Raw genomic sequence first — 20,412 nt, forward strand, 5'->3', positions numbered from 1 at the left:
TGGCCTACTCCTGTTCCTAGTTCTTATGTTCTTAAACAAAGAGGAGGGGGTAGAGACCATAAAAGTGTCCATTATTATCTGTTAAAAGCTTCAGGAATGTCATTTTTTTTAACAGCAGTAACGGAACAAATCCAAGGTCTCCTGGTGTGCCTGGCTCAGGACGGCAGCACACACTGAATTTACAGACTTGGGCTTTTTGTTTTATACAGCTACGAAAATTATTTTTGTAAAATCCTATTGATATATTGAAGAAGGAGATGGATAGGATTTCTAGACACAAAAGGCATCAAGGGGTATGGGGAGAGAGCGGGAATATGGTATTGAGATAGAGGATCAGCCATGATCATATTGAATGGCGGAGCAGGCTCGAGGGGCCGAATGGCCGACTCCTGCTCCTATTTTTCCATGTTTCTATGTTTTAATCCCCTTTCCGAACAAAAATCTATCGATCGCAGTTTCGAGTGCAGGAGCAAGGATGTCTTGCTGCAGTTGTACAGGGCCTTGGTGAGACCACACCTTGAGTATTGTGTGCAGTTTTGGTCGCCTTATCTGAGGAAGGATGTTCTTGCCATGGAGGGAGTGCAGCGAAGATTCACCAGGCTGATACCTGGGATGGCAGGAATGACGTATGAGGAGAGATTGGGTCGATTGGGCTTATACTCGCTGGAGTTTAGAAGAATGAGAGGGGATCTCATTGAAACTTATAAAATTCTAACAGGACTGGACAGACTAGATGCAGGAAGGATGTTCCCGATGGCGGGGGAGTCCAGAACCAGGGGTCACAGTCTAAGGATAAGGGGTAAGCCATTTAGGACAGAGATGAGGAGTAAATTTCTTCACCCAGAAAGTGGTGAACCTGTGGAATTCTCTACCACAGAAGGCAGTGGAGGCCAATTCATTAAATATATTCAAGAAGGAGTTGGATATATTTCTTAAGGCTAAAGGGATCAAGGGATATGGGGAGAAAGCAGGGACAGGCTACTGAACTTGGATGATCAGCCATGATCTCATTGAATGGCGGAGCAGGCTCGAGGGGCCGAATGGCCGACTCCTGCTCCTATATTTCTACGTTTTCAAAGCTCCAATTGACCCTCAGCCTCAACAGCTTTTTTTGGGGTGGGGGGGGAGAGTTCCAGATTTCCACCACCCTTTGTGTGAAGAAGTGCTTCCCGACATCACCCCTGAACGGCCTGGCTCTAATTTTAAGGTGACGCCCCCCCCTTGTTCTGGACTCCCCCCACCAGAGGAAACAGTTTCTCTCTCGACCCCATCGAATCCTTTAATCATCTTAAACACCTCGATTAGATCACCCCTTAATCTTCTGTACATGAGGGAATACAAGCCTAGCCTGTCCTCATAATTAACCCTTTTAGGCCCGGTGTCATTCCGAGGGCGAAGAAGAGGGAGGAGAAAATAAATACTGAAAGATAAATCTGAATTTGGTTCTGACTCCTGGCTGGGGGTACGATGTGTGTGTGGAGGGGGGGGGTGGGGATGGAGGCGGGGGATCAACAGAACCTGTAACTACAGCCCCTTAACTACCCTCACTGAATGCTGGTCTAATTGGCTCCCGTCGCCTCCATGGGATCTTTTACGTCCACCTGAGAGGGCAGACGGGGCCTCAATATTGATCCCTCAAGTAACGTCGCTAAAAACAGATTAGCTGGTCATTATCTCATTGCTGTTTCTGGGAGCTTTGTTAGCATGCAGGTACAGCAAGTAATCAAAAAGGCAAATGGACTGTTGGGGGTCGATTTTCTGCCAGCCGTCGGGCGGCTTTTCATGCGGCCGGGGGCCGAAAATCGCCGAAAAAGCGGGTCGCGACCCCCCCCCCCCCCCCCCGGCCTGATTCCCCACCCCGTCCGATTTTCGGACCGCCGTTTCTCCGCGACCCGCTTCAGTCCTGGCCGCCGCTGGCGGGACTGGTCGTCGGAACACTAATGACCAATAATTACCTTGTTGAAGTAGATGTTCCGGGGCCGTTGCGAATTTGGGGCTTTCCCCACCTGAAACACACCCGCGGGGAACCCCGCTGCGGAGACCTGGTGTGAAAACAGTTGGCTTTCTTACTTGCAGCTGCAGGTCAATCGGAGAAGCTGCGATTTAAAGGGACAGCACTTGTATGTTGAAGGACCTTGTTGTTGCAGGTTTGGGGCTACTTCTTCAAGGCTTAGGCACAGCTGTGGAAGGTTGGAGCCTCACACACTTCTCCAATGCGACCTCCTGGGAAGCCCCTCTCGCCACCCTCACTCAGCGCTTCCTCAGTGGAGGCATCTACGAGAAGCATGGGACGCCTTTTTTTTCCTTCCCTTCTTGCCATTAGAGGATCTCCAGCAGCAGAGGCGGCAGCCGCAGAACCAGGAACAGCAGGATGAGCACCAGGAGCACCAGGCTGCTGCTCACTCACCTGAAGCTGCACAGGCCAGAAGGGGCCAGCGCTTGGAAGTGGCTTGAGAGCACCTTGCTGCACTTTAGGGGGCCATGGGGACCCGTTTCTGCACTGGCAGTCCTACTCAGAACATAATAAGAACATAAGAAGTAGGAGCAGGAGTAGGCCATACGGCCCCTCGGGCCTGCTCCGCCATTCAATAGGATCATGGCTGATCCGAACCTAGACTCACGTCCACTTCCCTGCCCACTCCCCGTAACCCCTAATTCCCTTATCTGCTCGGAAACTGTCTATCTCCGTTTTAAATTTATTTAATGTTGCAGCTTCCACAGCTCTCTGAGGTAGCAAATTCCATAGATTTACCACCCTCTGAGTGAAGAAGTTTCTCCTCATCTCAGTTTTGAAAGGGCAGCCCCTTATTCTAGGATTATGCCCCCTAGTTCTAGTCTCACCCATCAGTGGAAACATCCTCACCGCATCCACCCGATCAAGCCCCCTCACAATCTTATATGTTTCGATAAGATCGCCTCTCATTCTTCCGAACTCCAATGAGTAGAGGCCCAACCTACTCAACCTTTCCTCATACGTCAACCCCCTCATCTCCGGAATCAACCGAGTGAACCTTCTCTGAACCGCCTCGAGAGCAAGTATATCTTTTCTTAAATATGGAAACCAAAACTGTACGCAGTATTCCAGGTGTGGCCTCACCAATACCCTGTATAACTGCAGCAAGACTTCCCTGTTTTTATACTCCATCCCCCTTGCAATAAAAGCCAAGATTCCATTGGCCTTCCTGATCACCTGCTGCACCTGCATACTAACTTTTTGTGTTTCATGCACCAGGACCCCCAGATCCCTTCCATGAAGGTCTGGTTTCTCTGTTCAATAGATGGCCAACGCTCCTTAAGAGATGTCATTCTCTTATGAGCACTCACCATGTTTTCCGTACCCTGGCGAGTTATCTCCTCCATGGAGGTTGCCAACCTTTCCATGGTGATGCGCTCATGCGCCAATGACTCCACAAAGGCTCTGCTCATGGTCGCTATGGACTCCTCCATTCGCTCCACACTCACGGCGACCCTGGAGACAAAACCTGCCAGAGACTCCTGCATCTGTGCATGGAGATTCCTCACCTCTTCTCTTGCGGATGGACCCAGAGGCAGAGGGTCGTCATGCAGCACAGCTGAGCTGAGCTGGCAGAGTCCTGCGCCCTCCGACGAGGACTCTCCATTGCTGTCCCTGTCTCCAGAATCTGCTGAGGCTCACTTGTGAGCTGTGAAACACCAGGTGACAACACTACTCCATGTCCCGAAGGTCCCCCCGAGGAGTGAGTGTCTGCGCTGGTGCTGGGTGTGCTTACTTCTGCTGACGCTGCGCCCTCAGAGGTTGGAGCTTCCTCTGAGGAGTCTGGCTGCACAGCCTCTTCCTCCTCCACAGTGAGGACGGGGGCTCTGGATGGTACTGTGGGGGAATAAAGGAAGGAGTTAGAGATGTAATGCCAAGGTTCTTCTGGTGTCTCCCAGCGAGTTGGCATCTGCTGACACCTGCATCCATGCAGCATTGGTCTCAGTGGGAGGCCTCTTCCTTCCTGACCTAGGGAAGAGGACCTCCCTGTGGGCCCTAACCCCATCCAATAATGCCTGCAGTGAAGCCTCGTCGAATTTGGAGGCAGCTCGGGGTCTGGCACTGGCCACAGCTACTGCAGGCTCCTCTGCCATCCTGTATGGTTCGTTTGGAAGCCTTCAGAGGATGCAGTGCTTGCTGTGGACCTTGAAAGCACCACGAATTATGACATCATACTGTGGGGATTTCTGACTCAAATTGGACAATTAGCAAAGCTGCCCACAAGCTGGGAATTAATTGGCCACTTGAGGGAAAATTGCGTGGAGCTGGCTGACACTTTTTTACGTGTGTCAGAAACCCCACATTCGGGGAAACCCGACCATTTCCCACACAAGCCGAAAATCTACCCCTTGGTCTTTATTTCAAGGGTGTTGGAGTATAAAAGCAGGGAAGTCCTGCTACAACTGTACAGGGTATTGGTGAGACCACACCTGGAGTACTGCGTACAGTTTTGGTCTCCTTATTTAAGGAAGGATATACTTGCATTGGAGGCAGTTCAGAGACGATTCACTAGGTTAATTCCAGAGATGAGGGGTTTGACTTATGAGGAAAGGTTGAGCAGGCTGGGCCTATACTCATTGGAGTTTAGAAGAATGAGAGGTGATCTTATTGTAACATATAAGATACTGAGGGGGCTCGACAGGGAAGATGCAGAGAGGATGTTTCCCCTCGTGGGGAAATCACACAGAAACCCCACAGTGCAGATAGAGGCCATTTCGGCCCATCGAGCCTGCACCGACACATATCCCACCCGATCCCCGTAACCCCACGTATTTAATCCCCCTAACACTAAGGGTCAATTTATCATAGCCAATCAACCTAACCCGCACATCTTTGGACTGTGGGAGGAAACCGGAGCACCCGGAGGAAACCCACGCAAACACGGGGAGAATGTGCAAACTCCACACAGACAGTCACCCGAGGCCGGATTCGAACCCGGGTCCCTGGCGCTGTGAGGCAACAGTGCTAACCACTATGCCACCGTGCTAGAACTAGGGGGCATAGTTTTAGAATAAAGGGTCGCCCTTTTAGAACTGAGGGCCGTGAATCTGTGGAATTCTCTGCCCCAGAGAGCCGTGGAGGCTGGGTCATTAAATATGTTTAAGGTGGAGATAGACAATTTTTTGCAAGATAAGGGAGTGAAGGGTTATGGGGAGCGGGCAGGGAAGAAGCTTTGAGCCCAAAATCAGCCATGATCTTATTGAATGGCGGAGCAGGCGCGAGGGGCTGAGTGGCCTATTCCTGCTCCTGTTTCTTATGTTCATATGAGCTGTGCGCAGATTGGCTGCCGTGTTACAACAGTGACTACACTTCAAAAATTGTCTGCAAAGGGCTTTGGGATGTCTTGAGGTCCTGAAAGGCGCTGTAGAAATGCATGCTCTTTCCCTCTGTGTCTGCGCAACAAAGCTTGGGCCATAAGTGGCCACACAACAGGAGTGGAAAAGTAAGGAGAGGTGATGGAATTTTACATGGCCGAGGAGACGGGTTCAAGGAGGCTTTTAAAGGCGGAGGAGGGCGGTCGCATAGCAGAAGGGAACTCCAGAGATTAGGACAGAGACAGCTGAAAGGCTCTGGTACCTGATAGTGGAGCGAAAGCAGGAGGAATGTACACAGGGTCCCCTGACAGACGACAAACCCTTGGATTCTCACTAATCACTTTTAGAAAGGAGCCCGGCCTCTCCGCTGGGGACTGCGGGGTGTGAGTAAGTTTATCTCTGTAACATTAGCCGGTGGCCCAGTGCATTCCACCGTCTACTCTGACTCCCAGGATATATCTGGAGCAAGGGGCATCGTCTGGGAGAGATCAGCGACGGAGGGTATTCCCCGGTCCGACCAATGGCTCATGTTCCAGACATCAAGGGCAGACGGAGAGAGCAAAGCAAGATCAGCATTGACAGACGGGCCGTATGGCCTACTCCTGCACCTTGTTTCTTGTGCTCCTGGTACACCACCCAGTGTGGTGCTGGGCCACACAGACCGGGAACACCTCAGGTTTGTTCCCCGGTCTCTGCCTAGCTGGCTGATCTCTTTGAATTATTTCACAGAACGATACAGCACAGGAGGAGGCCATTCAGCCCATCGTGCCTGTGCCGGCTCTTTGAAAGCGCTCTCCAATTAGTCCCACTCCCCCCTGCTCTTTCCCCACAGCCCTGCAAATTTTTCCTTTTCAAATATTTCTCCAATTCCCTTTTGAAAGTTACCATTGAATCTGCTTCCACCGCCCTTTCAGGCAGCGCGTTCCAGATCACAACAACTCGCTGCGTAAAAAACTGTTTCCTCATCTCCCCCTCTGGTCCTTTTGCCAATTATCTTCAATCTGTGTCCTCTGGTTACCGACCCTCCTGCCACTGGAAAGGGTTTCTCCCCGTCTACTCTATCAAAAGCCCTAAGAATTTTGAACACACTCTGACAGCGCCTCCCTCCCCCTCCTGCAACCTCTATCGCTGAGAAGGACAAGGGACACCATCACCTTCAATAGGAAAAAAAGCTCCCCTCCAACTCACTAACCATCCTGACTTGGACATAAATAACAACGGAAAACATTGGAAAAACTCAGCCGGTCAGGCAACATCCGTGGAGAGAGAAATAGAGTCAACGTTTCAGGTCGAAGACCCTTCGTCAAGACTGACAAAGCTCAGGAAATGAAACATTAAAAGGCCAGTTGGGGGGCGGGGAGAGAACAAAAGAGAAGTGAAGAAACATTGAGAGGTATTCAAAACCAGACGAGATGGTGATAGGACTAGTGGAGACAAAAGACGGCTCTACTAGTCCATTAACCATCTCGTCTCGTTTTGAATACCTCTTAATGGCCTAGAAATTGGCCTGAGGCGCCCAAGCGGCGCAATGTTCGCCTGGGCGCTGGAATTTGCGCCGTGATCGCCGCATTAGCGATCGCGGCAAATTCAGTTGAAGTGCCCCTAGAGGGAGACGGGGCGCGGCTCGAGGCGCTCCGCGTCCCTCTGAGGGGCGCTGAAAGTGAATTTCGCAGCGCTACGTGCCGCTGCGGAACAGCACGCTGCGGTACTGCAGGCCTTCCTCCCACTGTTAAGGGGGAGGGGCCTGCAACAGCACGAGCCCCGATCGCGAGTGCCGGCAAAAGAGCCCGGCACCAAGGAGAAGTGCCGGGCTCTCGGGAAACAGCCGGCAATGCTGCGGGGGCGGGGGGGGGCCCAGGAGGCCGGGGACGGAGGTGCTGGCAGGCGGCCGCCAAAAAAGTGGCCGCCCCACACCTCCACCTTAACTTGCGCCTCTGCCGGCGCAGCAAGGCCCCGTGAACCGGGCGCGGGTAGCGAATGGCGCTAGAGCGGCGTTCGCTACCAAATATCGCGATCGGGGCGCGAATGGGGCGCTGCGCACACCGATGACGTCATCGGCGGCGGCGCAGCGCAAAAGGCTAACGCCACCATTAGCGGCCCTGCTAAATATCGCGGGAGGCGCAGCCAGTGGCGCTACAGCCACTGACTGCCCTCTTTAGGCGCTAACAGGTGGCGCTACCCACCCAATTTTTCCCCCAATGTCTCTTCACTTCTCTTTTGTTCTCTCCCAGCCCTCAAACTGGCCTTTTAATCTGTTTCATTTCCTGAGCTTTGTCAGTCCTGACGAAGGGTTTCGACCTGAAACGTTGACTCTATTTCTCTCTCCACGGATGTTGCCTGGCCTGCTGAGTATTTCCAGCATTTTCCGTTGTTATTTCGGATTTCCAGCATCTGCAGTATTTTGCTATCTGACTTGGACATACATCCGTTCCTTCAGCATCGCTGGAACTCCCTCCCGAACAGCACCGTGGGAGCACCTTCACCACACGGTTCAAGAAGGCGGCGGCTCACCACCACCTTCTCAAAGGGCAACTCGGGACGGGCAATAAATGCCGGCCTTGCCAGCGACGCCCACATCCCATGAACGATAAAAGAAGTTCTTCGGGTTAAAGGATAAATAAAAATAACATTTGCCTCGCCGCCCTCCCCCTGATTTAGTACGGAGGAGAAATGATCAGCCAGGGTTCCTGCGCCTGATCGCGATCCGGTGACTCCTGACCGGAAACTGTCCTGGTGTCAGGTGAGATCGGGATCGGCTATGGTGAACCGCACGGTCGAATACCCCCGCCGACACTGACGGCGGTCACTCGGGTTGAGGTAGTGACCGTGTGAGGCCATCCCACCTGGAGCCCCGGTCCCCCACCCCCCCGCCTGCCTGCGACCAGGGGGTGGGGGTGGGGGGGAGCTGGACGGAGTTACGGCCAACGTCTTCGCCGGCGCGCGCGGAATTATCGCTCCGCACTCGGCGCCGCCCGTCGAGCTTTCAACCTTCCAGCGGCGAGAGAAGAGGTCGGACAAGCGCCCCCCCCCCCCACCCTTTCCTCCCCCCACCCCGCCGCACCCCCGACAAACCTTCAGCCCTGAAACCATCCGCACCAGCTGTTCGAGAGTCGTGCTGGGGAGAACAGCTAACAGCTGTTCCCAGACTGCCGGGTCACCGCGGAAACCTGAGCCGCGTGTTCCAATCAATGTGGCGCAAGCTTCCCCCATCCCCCCCTTGGTCACCTGGCCCAACACTTCTGCCAACACTGTGAAATGTCCTGGGCCAGTCGTGACATGAAAGAAAGGTGCTGCCTGCAAATGCTTTTGGCTGCTGTACAGGATAGCTGTGAGCTGGGACTGGCTGCCCCTGATAGGAACTCAGCATTAGAGACCATGATTTTCATAGAATCATAGACTGACACAGCACCGACGGAGGCCATTTGGCCCATCGTGCCTGTGCCGGCTCTTTGAAAGAGCTCCCCAATTAGTCCCACTTCCCCCTGCTCTCTCCCCACAGCCCTGCAAATTTTCCCTCTTCAAGTATTTCTCCAATTCCCTTTTGAAAGTTAGTGTTGAATCTGCTTCCACCGTCCTTTCAGACCACGCATTCCAGATCACAACAATCTTGAGGAATTTCCCTTTCTGCAGGCTTGTGACTTGATGCAGCCCCTTTGACACTCCGCTGCAAACTGTGCTTCTCATCACCTGGTAATTCCTCCAAGACCTGAGCTTATAACCCTGGCTGACACTCCAGCGCAGTACTGAGGGAGCGCCGCACTGTCGGAGGGGCGGTACTGAGGGAGCGTCGCACTGTCGGAGGGGCGGTACTGAGGGAGCGCCGCACTGTCGGAGGGGCGGTACTGAGGGAGCGCCGCACTGTCGGAGGGGCGGTACTGAGGGAGCGCCGCACTGTCGGAGGGGCGGTACTGAGGGAGCGCCGCACTGTCGGAGGGGCGGTACTGAGGGAGCGCCGCACTGTCGGAGGGGCGGTACTGAGGGAGCGCTGCACTGTCGGAGGGGCGGTACTGAGGGAGCGCTGCACTGTCAGAGGGGCAGTACTGAGGGAGCGCCGTACTGTCGGGGGGGCGGTACTGAGGGAGCGCCGCACTGTCGGAGGGGCAGTACTGAGGGAGCACCGCACTGTCGGAGGGGCGGTACTGAGGGAGCCCCGCACTGTCGGAGGGGCGGTACTGAGGGAGCGCCGCACTGTCGGAGGGGCAGTACTGAGGGAGCGACGCACTGTCGGAGGGGCAGTACTGAGGGAGCGATGCACTGTCGGAGGTGCTGTCTTTCAGATGGGACGTTACACCGAGGCCCCGTCTGCCTGTTCAGGTGGACGTAAAAGACGCTAATTCAAAGAAGAGTTCTCCCCGGTGTGCTGGCCAACATGCCTCCCTCCTGTCAGTGCCTCGCAGCTGTTTGCGGGATCTTGCTGTGCAGCCATCGGCTGTCGTGTTTCTCGACCAAACACCAGAGACTACACTTCGAAAAGTGATTCATCGGCTGCCATTGGGAGGTTTTACTACGATAAAGGCGCGATATAAATGCAAGTTGTTGTTGCTGTTGGCTGTAAAGCGCTTTGAGATGTCCTGAGGATGGGAAAGGCGTGATATAAATGCAATTTCTTTCTCTCTTTAACGACAATAAAGTCCCGGTCAGGAAGGGAAACAAGGCATGGCGATAGCAAGGAGCCTCCCCAATTTCTTCTTCATCTACTGCCAGCGGTTTGACCTTGACTCGCGGTGACTGAGGGCCCCCGAGGAGTCTCCTGTCGACCGATTTGCCTCAAGTAGATTGAATTCACAAGAAGGCCTGCACAACAGCCCCCCTGGGAGCTCAGCGCAATGTGTTTTAATTAAAAATCCACGGTGTGTTGCTGGGACACGATCTCAGGGAAGCCGGGTTCAATTTATTTAATTGAGGGCCCACCAAGCCTGTTGGTGTGAGGTTGGATCGATATATTTCCGTTGAAAGGCCTGCGTGTCCCCAGAGACTGCGACTGGCTTTGAATTAAACCTCAAACGGCTCCATTCAACCTCCAGATGTCTTGGTTTTACAGCCTGCCCTGAGTATCCTCCGAGTAGCGCCCTGTCCCTCCCGGTCACGCAGCCTTTGGCACCATTGCCCACACCATCCTCTTCCCTCACTTCTCCTCCATTGTCCAGATGGCTGGGTCTGGCCCTCTCCTGGTTCCATTTCAATCTATCGAGTTGCAGCCAGAGAATCTGCTGCAAAGGCTTCTCTTCCCGCTCCCGCACAGGGTACCTTTCCAGCAGCAGTCACTGGGCAGTGATCAGGAGCAGGAACCCTGGCTGATTTCCCCTCTCTCTAACCCAGGGGTCACTGGACAGTGATCAGGAGCAGGAACCCTGGCTGATTTCCCCTCTCTCTAACCCAGGGGTCACTGGACAGTGATCAGGAGCAGGAACCCTGGCTGATTTCCCCTCTCTCTAACCCAGGGGTCACTGGACAGTGATCAGGAGCAGGAACCCTGGCTGATTTCCCCTCTCTCTAACCCAGGGGTCACTGGACAGTGATCAGGAGCAGGAACCCTGGCTGATTTCCCCTCTCTCTAACCCAGGGGTCACTGGACAGTGATCAGGAGCAGGAACCCTGGCTGATTTCTCCTCTAACCCAGGGGTCACTGGGCAGTGATCAGGAGCAGGAACCCTGGCTGATTTCCCTCTCTCTCTAACCCAGGGGGCACTGGACAGTGATCAGGAGCAGGAACCCTGGCTGATTTCCCCTCTCTCTAACCCAGGGGTCACTGGACAGTGATCAGGAGCAGGAACCCTGGCTGATTTCCCCTCTCTCTAACCCAGGGGTCACTGGACAGTGATCAGGAGCAGGAACCCTGGCTGATTTCCCCTCTCTCTAACCCAGGGGTCACTGGACAGTGATCAGGAGCAGGAACCCTGGCTGATTTCCCCTCTAACCCAGGGGTCACTGGGCAGTGATCAGGAGCAGGAACCCTGGCTGATTTCCCTCTCTCTCTAACCCAGGGGGCACTGGACAGTGATCAGGAGCAGGAACCCTGGCTGATTTCCCCTCTCTAACCCAGGGGTCACTGGACAGTGATCAGGAGCAGGAACCCTGGCTGATTTCCCCTCTCTCTAACCCAGGGGTCACTGGGCAGTGATCAGGAGCAGGAACCCTGGCTGATTTCCCCTCTCTCTAACCCAGGGGTCACTGGACAGTGATCAGGAGCAGGAACCCTGGCTGATTTCCCCTCTCTCTGACCCAGGGGTCACTGGACAGTGATCAGGAGCAGGAACCCTGGCTGACTTCCCCTCTCTCTGACCCAGGGGTCACTGGACAGTGATCAGGAGCAGGATCCCAGGCTGATTTCCCCTCTCTCTAACCCAGGGGTCACTGGACAGTGACCAGGAGCAGGAACCCTGGCTGATTTCCCCTCTCTCTGACCCAGGGTTCACTGGACAGTGATCAGGAGCAGGAACCCTGGCTGATTTCCCCCTCTCTCTAACCCAGGGGTCACTGGGCAGTGATCAGGAGCAGGAACCCTGTCTGATTTCCCCTCTCTCTAACCCAGGGGTCACTGGACAGTGATCAGGAGCAGGAACCCTGGCTGATTTCCCCTCTCTCTAACCCAGGGGTCACTGGGCAGTGATCAGGAGCAGGAACCCTGGCTGATTTCCCCTCTCTCTAACCCAGGGGTCACTGGGCAGTGATCAGGAGCAGGAACCCTGGCTGATTTCCCCTCTCTCTAACCCAGGGGTCACTGGGCAGTGATCAGGAGCAGGAACCCTGGCTGCTTTCCTCTCTCTCTAACCCAGGGGTCACTGGGCAGTGATCAGGAGCAGGAACCCTGGCTGATTTCCTCTCTCTCTAACCCAGGGGTCACTGGGCAGTGATCAGGAGCAGGAACCCTGGCTGATTTCCCCTCTCTCTAACCCAGGGGTCACTGGATAGTGATCAGGAGCAGGAACCCTGGCTGATTTCCCCTCTCTCTAACCCAGGGGTCACTGGGCAGTGATCAGGAGCAGGAACCCTGGCTGATTTCCCCTCTCTCTAACCCAGGGGTCACTGGGCAGTGATCAGGAGCAGGAACCCTGGCTGATTTCCCCTCTCTCTAACCCAGGGGTCACTGGACAGCGATCAGGAGCAGGAACCCTGGCTGATTTCCCCTCTCTCTAACCCAGGGGTCACTGGGCAGCGATCAGGAGCAGGAACCCTGGCTGATTTCCCCTCTCTCTAACCCAGGGGTCACTGGGCAGCGATCAGGAGCAGGAACCCTGGCTGATTTCCCCTCTCTCTAACCCAGGGGTCACTGGGCAGCGATCAGGAGCAGGAACCCTGGCTGATTTCCCCTCTCTCTAACCCAGGGGTCACTGGACAGCGATCAGGAGCAGGAACCCTGGCTGATTTCCCCTCTCTCTAACCCAGGGGTCACTGGGCAGCGATCAGGAGCAGGAACCCTGGCTGATTTCCCCTCTCTCTAACCCAGGGGTCACTGGGCAGCGATCAGGAGCAGGAACCCTGGCTGATTTCCCCTCTCTCTAACCCAGGGGCCACTGGGCAGCGATCAGGAGCAGGAACCCTGGCTGATTTCCCCTCTCCCTAACCCAGGGGTCACTGGACAGCGATCAGGAGCAGGAACCCTGGCTGATTTCCCCTCTCTCTAACCCAGGGGTCACTGGACAGCGATCAGGAGCAGGAACCCTGGCTGATTTCCCCTCTCTCTAACCCAGGGGTCACTGGACAGCGATCAGGAGCAGGAACCCTGGCTGATTTCCCCTCTCTCTAACCCAGGGGTCACTGGACAGCGATCAGGAGCAGGAACCCTGGCTGATTTCCCCTCTCTCTAACCCAGGGGTCACTGGACAGCGATCAGGAGCAGGAACCCTGGCTGATTTCCCCTCTCTCTAACCCAGGGGTCACTGGACAGCGATCAGGAGCAGGAACCCTGGCTGATTTCCCCTCTCTCTAACCCAGGGGTCACTGGACAGTGATCAGGAGCAGGAACCCTGGCTGATTTCCCCTCTCTCTAACCCAGGGGTCACTGGACAGTGATCAGGAGCAGGAACCCTGGCTGATTTCCCCTCTCTCTAACCCAGGGGTCACTGGACAGTGATCAGGAGCAGGAACCCTGGCTGATTTCCACTCTCTCTAACCCAGGGGTCACTGGACAGTGATCAGGAGCAGGAACCCTGGCTGATTTCCCCTCTCTCTAACCCAGGGGTCACTGGGCAGTGATCAGGAGCAGGAACCCTGGCTGATTTCCCCTCTCCCTAACCCAGGGGTCACTGGGCAGTGATCAGGAGCAGGAACCCTGGCTGATTTCCCCTCTCTCTAACCCAGGGGTCACTGGACAGTGATCAGGAGCAGGAACCCTGGCTGATTTCCTCTCTCTCTAACCCAGGGGTCACTGGGCAGTGATCAGTAGCAGGAACCCTGGCTGATTTCCCCTCTCTCTAACCCAGGGGTCACTGGGCAGTGATCAGGAGCAGGAACCCTGGCTGATTTCCCCTCTCTCTAACCCAGGGGTCACTGGACAGCGATCAGGAGCAGGAACCTTGGCTGATTTCCCCTCTCTCTAACCCAGGGGTCACTGGGCAGTGATCAGGAGCAGCAACCCTGGCTGATTTCCCCTCTCTCTAACCCAGGGGTCACTGGGCAGTGATCAGGAGCAGCAACCTTGGCTGATTTCCCCTCTCTCTAACCCAGGGGTCACTGGGCAGTGATCAGGAGCAGCAACCCTGGCTGATTTTGTTCCCCCTAGTCCTGGTGCATTGAGACGAAGTGTAACCCCATTCCACTCAACAACAACAACTTGTATTTATATAGCGCCTATAACGTAGTAAAATGTCCCAAGGTGCTTCACAGGAGCGATTATCAGACAAAATTTGACACCGAGCCACAAAAGGAGATATTAGGACAGGTGACCAAAAGGCTGGTCAAAGAGGTCGGTTTTAAGGAGCGTCTTAAAGGAGGAGAGAGAGGCGGAGAGGTTTAGGGAGGGAATTCCAGAGCTCGGGGCCCAGGCGGCTGAAGGCACGGCCGCCAATGGTGGAGCGATGGAAATCGGGGGATGCACGAGAGGCCGGAATTGGAGGAGCGCAGAGATCTGGGAGGGTTGTGGGGCTGGAGGAGGTTACAGAGAGAGGGAAGGGGGTCGAGGATGCCACGGAGGGGATTTTCAACAGAAGACCGGGACCGGGAGCCAATGTAGGTCAGCGAGCACGGGCCGAGGGGTGGTCGGGGGGTGGGGATTGGTGAAGGGCACACGGAGCGAGTGAGGATACGGGCAGCAGAACGTTGGATGGTGAGAGGCCGGACAGCAGAGCGTTTGAAATAGTCGAGTCAGCAACGAGTGGGACCACCCCCCTGCCCCCCTGCAGTCCGTGTGGCTCATCCACTCACCCACTTTAAGCAGTTCAGGCTTCATTGGAGCCACGAGATTTAAAAAGATATTTCGGGACTCCTGGGGGCTGAGGCAGATGTCGGATAGACTGCGAAGCGCCTTCATTTTATCTTTATTGTCTCTTTATTACAGCCAGTTCCCCGACCTCCCATTGCTGCAAATCCAATTAGATCTCTTTGTCGGAAGGAGGGTTGCGAAACAGGGTCGGCTGGGCCAATTAATATTCCTGGCACAAATGATTGTTAATATAAAATGGGACTGTGACTGTTCCACCCACTCGTTCATTTCCGTTAGTTTTTCCTCTGTAGCTTCCTACATCCAAGTCGCTGCCCTTCACCCATCCCGTGGAGTCCCCCGCCCGTCCCCCCCCGTCTCCAACTCTCTGTGCCGCACTGTTGATAGAATAGTCTTAAGCCATCTCTGCCCTGCTCTCTGGGACTCCTCTCCCTTAAGCACCTCCCCGTTTCCTGTTACTCTTCCCCTCCCCCTGTTTAAAATAAAGAAAGACAGACTCGCGTTTCTCCAGCGCCTTTCCCCACCTCAGGACGTCCCAAAGCGCTTCACAGCCAATGAAGTACTTTTTTTGAAGTGTGGTCACTGTTGTAATGTAGGAAACGCGGCAGCCAATTTGCGCACAGCAAGCTCCCACAAACAGCAATGTGATCATGACCGGATCATCTGTTTTTAGTGATGTTGGTTGAGGGATAAATATTGGCCCCAGGACACCGGGGAGAACTCCCCCCTGCTCTTCTTCCAATAGTGGCCGTGGGATCTTTCACATCCACCTGAGAGGGCAGACGGGGCCTCGGTTTAATGTCTCATCCGAAAGACGGCCCCTCCGACAGTGCGGCGCTCCCTCAGTACTGCCCCTCCGACAGTGCGGCGCTCCCTTAGTACTGCCCCTCCGACAGTGCGGCGCTCCCTCAGTACCGCCCCTCCGACAGTGCGGCGCTCCCTCAGTACTGCCCCTCCGACAGTGCGCCGCTCCCTCAGTACTGCCCCTCCGAAAGTGTGGCGCTCCCACAGTACTGCCCCCTCCGACAGTGCGTTTCTCCCTCAGTACTGCCCCTCCGACAGTGCGGCGCTCACTAGGTACGGCCCCTCCGGCAGTGCGGCGCTCACTCAGTACTGCCCCTCCGACAGTGCGGCGCTCCCTCGGTACTGCCCCTCCGACAGTGCGGCGCTCCCTCAGTACTGCCCCTCCGACAGTGCGGCGCTCCCTCAGTACCGCCCCTCCGACAGTGCGGCGCTCCCTCAGTACCGCCCCTTCGACAGTGCGCCGCTCCCTCAGTACCGCCCCTCCGACAGTGCGGCGCTCCCTCAGTACTGCCCCTCCAACAGTGCAGCGCTCCCTCAGTACTGCCCCTCCGACAGTGCGGCGCTCCCTCAGTACTGCCCCTCCGACAGTGTGACGCTCCCTCAGTACTGCTCCTCCGACAGTGTGGCGCTCCCTCAGTACTGCCCCTCCGACAGTGCGGCGCTCCCTCAGTACTGCCCCTCCGACAGTGTGGCGCTCCCTCAGTACTGCCCCTCCGACAGTTCCGCGCTCCCTCAGTACTGCCCCTCCGACAGTGCGACGCTCCCTTCGTACTGCCCCTCCGACAGTGCGGCGCTCCCTCAGTACCGCCCCTCCGACAGTGCGCCGCTCCCTCAGTACTGCCCCCCCGACAGTGCGGCGCTCCCGCAGTACTGCCCCTCCGACAGTGCGGTGCTCCCTCAGTACTGCCCCTCCGGCAGTGCGGCGCTCCCTCGGTACTGCCCCTCCGATAGTGCGCCGCTCCCTCGGTACTGCCCCTCCGAAAGTGCGGCGCTCCCTCAGTACTGCCCCCTCCGACAGTGCGGTTCTCCCTCAGTACTGCCCCTCCGACAGTGCGGCGCTCCCTCAGAACTGCCCCTCCGACAGTGCGGCGCTCCCTCAGTACCGCCCCTTCGACAGTGCGCCGCTCCCTCAGTACCGCCCCTCCGACACTGCGGCGCTCCCTCAGTACTGCCCCTCCGACAGTGCGGCGCTCCCTCAGTACTGCCCCTCCGACAGTGCGGCGCTCCCTCAGTACTGCCCCTCCGACAGTGCGACGCTCCCTCAGTACTGCTCCTCCGACAGTGTGGCGCTCCCTCAGTACTGCCCCTCCGACAGTGCGGCGCTCCCTCAGTACTGCCCCTCCGACAGTGTGGCGCTCCCTCAGTACTGCCCCTCCGACAGTTCCGCGCTCCCTCAGTACTGCCCCTCCGACAGTGCGACGCTCCCTTCGTACTGCCCCTCCGACAGTGCGGCGCTCCCTCAGTACCGCCCCTCCGACAGTGCGCCGCTCCCTCAGTACTGCCCCCCCAACAGTGCGGCGCTCCCGCAGTACTGCCCCTCCGACAGTGCGGCGCTCCCTCAGTACTGCCCCTCCGGCAGTGCGGCGCTCCCTCGGTACTGCCCCTCCGATAGTGCGCCGCTCCCTCGGTACTGCCCCTCCGAAAGTGCGGTGCTCCCTCAGTACTGCCCCCTCCGACAGTGCGGTTCTCCCTCAGTACTGCCCCTCCGACAGTGCGGCGCTCCCTCAGAACTGCCCCTCCGACAGTGCACCGCTCCTTCAGTACTGCCCCTCCGACAGTGCGGCGCTCACTCAGTACTGCCCCTCCGACAGTGCGGCACTCCCTCAGTACTGCCCCTCCGACAGTGCGGCACTCCCTCAGTACTGCCCCCCGACAGTGCAGCGCCCCTGTGTATCTAACCCGCACTGTACCTGCCCTGGGAGTGTTTCACGGGACAGTGTAGAGGGAGATTTACTCTGTACCTAACCCGTGCTGTACCTGCCCTGCGAGTGTTTGATGGGGACAGTGTAGAGGGAGCTTTACTCTGTATCTAACCTGTGCTGTACCTGCCCTGGGAGAGTTTGATGGGACAGTGTAGAGGGAGCTTTACTCTGTATCTAACCCGTGCTGTACCTGCCCTGGGAGTGTTTGATGGGACAGTGTAGAGGGAGCTTTATTCTGTACCTAACCCGTGCTGTACCTGCCCTGGGAGTGTTTGATGGGTCAGTGTAGAGGGAGCTTTACTCTGTATCTAACCCGTGCTGTACCTGCCCTGGGAGTGTTTGATGGGTCAGTGTAGAGGGAGCTTTACTCTGTATCTAACCCGTGCTGTACCTGCCCTGGGAGTGTTTGATGGGACAGTGTAGAGGGAGCTTTACTCTGTATCTAACCCGTGCTGTACCTGCCCTGGGAGTGTTTGATGGGACAGTGTAGAGGGAGCTTTACTCTGTATCTAACCTGTGCTGTACCTGCCCTGGGAGTGTTTGATGGGACAGTGTAGAGGGAGCTTTACTCTGTATCTAACCCCGTGCTGTACCTGCCCTGGGAGTGTTTGATGGGGACAGTGTAGAGCGAGCTTTACTCTGTATCTAACCCGTGCTGTACCTGCCCTGGGAGTGTTTGATGGGGACAGTGTAGAGGGAGCTTTACTCTGTATCTAACCCCGTGCTGTACCTGCCCTGGGAGTGTTTGATGGGACAGTGTAGAGGGAGCTTTACTCTGTATCTAACCCCGTGCTGTACCTGCCCTGGGAGTGTTTGATGGGACAGTGTAGAGGGAGCTTTACTCTGTATCTAACCTGTGCTGTACCTGCCCTGGGAGTGTTTGATGGGACAGTGTAGAGGGAGCTTTACTCTGTATCTAACCCCGTGCTGTACCTGCCCTGGGAGTGTTTGATGGGGACAGTGTAGAGCGAGCTTTACTCTGTATCTAACCCGTGCTGTACCTGCCCTGGGAGTGTTTGATGGGGACAGTGTAGAGGGAGCTTTACTCTGTATCTAACCCCGTGCTGTACCTGCCCTGGGAGTGTTTGATGGGACAGTGTAGAGGGAGCTTTACTCTGTATCTAACCCCGTGCTGTACCTGCCCTGGGAGTGTTTGATGGGACAGTGTAGAGGGAGCTTTACTCTGTATCTAACCCCGTGCTGTACCTGCCCTGGGAGTGTTTGATGGGACAGTGTAGAGGGAGCTTTACTCTGTATCTAACCCCGTGCTGTACCTGCCCTGGGAGTGTTTGATGGGACAGTGTAGAGGGAGCTTTACTCTGTATCTAACCCGTGCCTGAAATGAGAGGAGTACCATTGCCTGGCGCTAACATCCCTCAGTGTAATGAGCATGAAAATGCTCCAGGTGGTCCCATGATATTCTTTAAAACCTTTTTTTTAAAAACTGAGTGTAAAATCAGAAGAAAACTGAATGATTTGTTGCCCCCTTAGTTCTCGACTGGTTTCAGTGTAATATTTCCTCAATCTTATAAAAGTTGGAGACAGTCAATGCTGCATCGCAGTTCATTATCTTTTATTAGAAATCAGGCTCGCCGTGGGCCTGGAGTCCCACTCAGAGTCAGCTGGAAATGGGAAATACTCCGGAGAATAAAGTCTTCTCAAAATATTGATGTGAATTATTTTTTAAAAAATCCCTTTACTCCCCCTCCTCGTCTGAAGGCGCCGACACTCCAGTTACGTGCCCGTTTTTTTAAAGGCGAGACTGAAAATGCCCGGGAGAAATTCGACCTTGGGGTGCGTCACCGCACCCCCCCCCCCCGCCAACCCGATCTTGTGCTCGGCGGGTGCCGTGCACAGGCAGACACCGTGCTGTGCGTCTTCCAGTAGGGATCAAGCCCCCCACCCCCGCCTCAAACAGGGTGGATAAAGGGGAACCAGTGGACGTAGTGTATTTGGACTTCCAAAAAGGCATTTGACAAGGTGCCACACAAAAGATTACTGCACAAGATAAAAAATCACGGGATTGGGGGTAATATACTGGCATGGGTGGAAGATTGGCTATCTAACAGAAAACAAAGATTTGGGATAAATGGTTCATTCTCGGGTTGGCAATCAGTAACTAGTGGTGTTCCGCAGGGGTCAGTGCTGGGACCCCAACTCTTTACAATCTATATTAATGATTTGGAGGAAGAGACCATGTGCAACATATCCAAGTTTGCCGACGATACAAAGATGGGAGGGAAAGCAGTGAGTGAGGAGGACATAAAAAACCTGCGAAAGGACATAGACAGGCTAAGTGAATGGGCAGAAATTTGGCAGATGGAATATAATGTTGGAAAGTGTGAGGTTATGCACTTTGGCAGAAAAAATCAAAGAGCAAGTTATTATCTAAATGGAGAGAAACTGCAAAGTGCTACAGTACAAAGGGATCTGGGGGTCCTGGTGCATGAAACACAGAAGGTTAGTATGCAGGTGCAGCAGGTGATCAGGAAGGCCAATGGAATCTTGGCTTTTATTGCAAGGGGGATGGAGTATAAAAGCAGGGAAGTCTTGCTTCAGTTATACAGGGTATTGGTGAGGCCACACCTGGAATACTGCGTACAGTTTTGGTTTCCATATTTAAGAAAAGATATACTTGCTCTCGAGGCGGTTCAGAGACGGTTCACTTGGTTGATTCCGGAGATGAGGGGGTTGACGTATGAGGAGAGGTTGAGTAGGTTGGGACTCTACTCATTGGAATTCAGAAGAATGAGAGGCGATCTTATCGAAACATATAAGATTGTGAGGGGGCTTGATCGGGTGGATGCGGGGAGGATGTTTCCACTGATGGGTGAGACTAGAACTAGGGGGCATAATCTTAGAATAAGGGGCTGCCCTTTCAAAACTGAGATGAGGAGAAACTTCTTCACTCAGAGGGTAGTAAATCTATGGAATTTGCTACCTCAGAGAACTGTGGAAGCTGCGACATTAAATAAATTT

The 20,412-nt window shown here is 55.1% G+C and overlaps 1 protein-coding gene across 1 annotated transcript in view; it reads left to right on the forward strand.

The window, feature by feature from the left end:
* Positions 1 to 20,412, forward strand: part of LOC147086425 (small conductance calcium-activated potassium channel protein 3-like) — a 154,452-nt gene that overhangs the window by 91,898 nt on the left and 42,142 nt on the right. The gene's annotated exons all lie outside the window — the stretch shown is intronic.

The sequence above is a fragment of the Somniosus microcephalus genome, unplaced genomic scaffold (assembly GCF_052327205.1).
Source record: "Somniosus microcephalus isolate GS21.2 unplaced genomic scaffold, FLI_Smic_1.0 unresolved_chr7, whole genome shotgun sequence".
NCBI classification, from domain to species: domain Eukaryota; kingdom Metazoa; phylum Chordata; class Chondrichthyes; order Squaliformes; family Somniosidae; genus Somniosus; species Somniosus microcephalus.